Source organism: Pteropus medius, unplaced genomic scaffold (genome assembly GCF_902729225.1).
Source record: "Pteropus medius unplaced genomic scaffold, Ma_sr-lr_union100, whole genome shotgun sequence".
NCBI classification, from domain to species: Eukaryota; Metazoa; Chordata; class Mammalia; order Chiroptera; family Pteropodidae; genus Pteropus; species Pteropus medius.
In genome coordinates, this window is record NW_024356249.1 from 12,814,832 (window position 1) to 12,817,750 (window position 2,919).

Below are 2,919 nucleotides of genomic sequence, written 5' to 3' on the forward strand. Positions count from 1 at the left end.
TGCTTGTTTGCAGACAATTTTTCATGTTTAAAATAGTTTTAAGTAAAAAAAAAAATTGTAGCTTGTATCCATCAAACCCATGTTTGAGAGACAAACCAATATTATCAAAAAGAGTCCTTAGATTATCAGACGAAGAAATGGTTTGATGATAACATTTATTTTTTAAAAGACATTGATGTATGACAGAAATCATCCTTTTAATATATTAGTGAAATGTTGATAATATTAAAAAATTCTAGTCTATGGCCATGCCACCCTGAACAAGCCCGATCCCATCTGATCTTGGAAGCTAAGCAGGGTCGGGCCTGGTTAGTACTTAGATGAAAGACCACCTAGGAAGACCAGGTGCTGTTGGCGTAAAAAATGAAAAATAAGGGATTGTAAGCTGACAAGGTCCTTGCAACCTATGAGGTCAACCAAGGATTGCTTCGCCTAACAATATATATATTTTTATATATATTCTACCTTACCTATATATTATTCTATATATTCTATATATAGAATATACCCTACCTATATATTACCTATATATTATTCTATATATTCTATGGAATACCCTACCTATATATTATTATAATATATAGAATACCCTACCTATATATTATTCTATATATTCTCTCTATATAGAATACATATATATTCTACCTTACCATTTTTATTTAAATCACTAGAAATGTCTTCCTATTTATTCTAACTATATTAAAATGTACTGAGTTTACCTATTTATATTAATGTAGCATATCTGCTTTATAACAGAAATTGCTTTATATCTAATTCCGGTGGTTCCTGAAGTAGTTCAGGCTCTTAGTGAAGACCCTCAGGAATAATTGTCCACACCACAAAACCATTACGCCATTCAGTATGTTTAACAAGACACATGAGTAGAATATCAATGATGCACAAAATCAGTGTTGTGATCTGTTAGGGAAATTAGCCTAGTAACTCACCAGATAATGCATGTCTCCAGATAGCACTATCTATCTAAATAGCAAATACTTGCTGTACCTTATTGATATTTACAGTAATAAACATTGGATTCTCTGATTCCGTTTTGTTTTCTGGTGTATATATACATTAGGTAAATCAACACTAAATGACATATGGCCAGTCATGAATGAAAATAATGAAATTGGAGGCAATACTTTTTAACAACTTAAAAATCACCTTCCAACACAGCAGTGATTTTTCTTGCTAGTATTTTCAAGACCTCCATCCACTCCTGTTTTAAGCTATTTTCTTTAGGACTTCATTATGTTTCTTGGGAGACTATTTCACACTCTATTAGTTACAGTCAATTTCATCGCATTATTGGAAGTATAAACACCCACAGTTCTTTGCACCTCTTGAAAGCACATTTCTTCCTTCTTGGTATTTAATAACCTATAGTCTGGCACTTGAATTAGAGAATAATTTTACCTCTTCTGCAATATGATTTTAAGTGAAGAAAATTCTATTTGTCAATTTTGAATTTCATATTATATGAAAATAAGTTTCATATCTATTTTACATCAGAAAAACTGTCCAAAACTTAGCAATTAGGCAAATAATTTGGAACACAGATTCTTTCAATATTATCAATAGAAAAAAAGCTATCCAAAGATTGCCTAGGATAATGTGTTTAGTTCACTTTATTATTTATTATTAAAGGGCCCCGATTTAATAAACTGACGTTAATTTGTACATTCTGTCCAATATAGATTAAAATAATTTGTCTGCTAGAACAGGTAACTCCAAAGATTTATGATCTATTGGATATTAAAGAGTATTATATCCAACTCAGAAATCTCATCCTAAATTTTCTTTGACAAATCACCTACAAATACACTAAGTTCTTAAGTGCTCTTTGAACAAATCATATCTCCTGGTCCCTTCACTAATTAATAAGTTAAATAAAATGTTTGATTTGTGTTTATTTTACATTTGCCTGAAAGTCATGATCTCTTTTTCAAGTTATGCTTTAAACTATGCGATGATTAAAATCTCTCCAAGAAATATGAGCAATAAGTAAAAGACAGAACCTACCCAGATTCTTGCTAAGAAATTCAAACACTGGACCAAGGCTATATTATTAGAATTGCAGCAGGAAAAGCCTGATTGAATTTATCTGCAATACATCTTACTCTTTCTTAGTCATTGTCCTTCATGTCATTTACAGTTGATACTGTGTCAAATGAATGTCTAAAATAAAATCTATTATTTCAGGAAAGTGATGAAATGTAGGAACTCATTAAAATCATTTCCATAGTCTATGGCCATGTTACCCTGAACAAGCCCAATCCCATCTGATCTCGGAAGGTAAGCAGGGTCAAGCCTGGTTAGTACTTGGATGAGAGACCACCTAAGAAGACCCAGATGCTGTAAGCATAAGAAATAAATAAAAAATAAGAGATCGTAAGCTGACAAGGTCCTTGCAATCTATGAGGTTAACCAAGGGTTGCCTCGCCTAAAAAAAAAATCATTTCCACAATAATTTATGTATATTTGATTTCAATGTGTATCACATATCAGTTCTAACTTACTTGTTATTTAATAAACCTCCATATGCAATATTCAAGAATTTGTTAACCTATATCCTCAGATAGACATTTATAAGTACACATATCAAGATGGTTTCCATTTTTTAAGAACAGCATACTAATCTCCACTTCTACAAAAAAAAGTGTTTCTAATACAGCAAGGAAACATAGATTGTTGTAAACTAGGCTTGATTGGATGCCATTTGTCTGTTCGAAAATATTACTTTTTGTGGTAAGAAACAAAAAAGTGAAGAAAAGTATAAAGTATGCATTAACAGGTGGAATGAGGTAAAGAGTGAAATATAAAGCAGTAAAAAGTAGACTACACAAAGTAATTAAGTTGATAATTATGTCCAATACTTGCCACAAATATAGCAAACATAAAATTGTACTGAGCTCCAGA

At 31.2% G+C, this 2,919-nt stretch overlaps 2 pseudogenes; both read left to right on the top strand.

The window, feature by feature from the left end:
- Positions 1-238: 238 nt before the first annotated feature.
- Positions 239-357, top strand: LOC120601433 (uncharacterized; annotated as a pseudogene).
- A 1,887-nt stretch (positions 358-2,244) lies between these two features.
- LOC120601353 (uncharacterized) lies at positions 2,245-2,364 on the top strand (annotated as a pseudogene).
- The last annotated feature ends 555 nt before the right edge of the window (positions 2,365-2,919 follow it).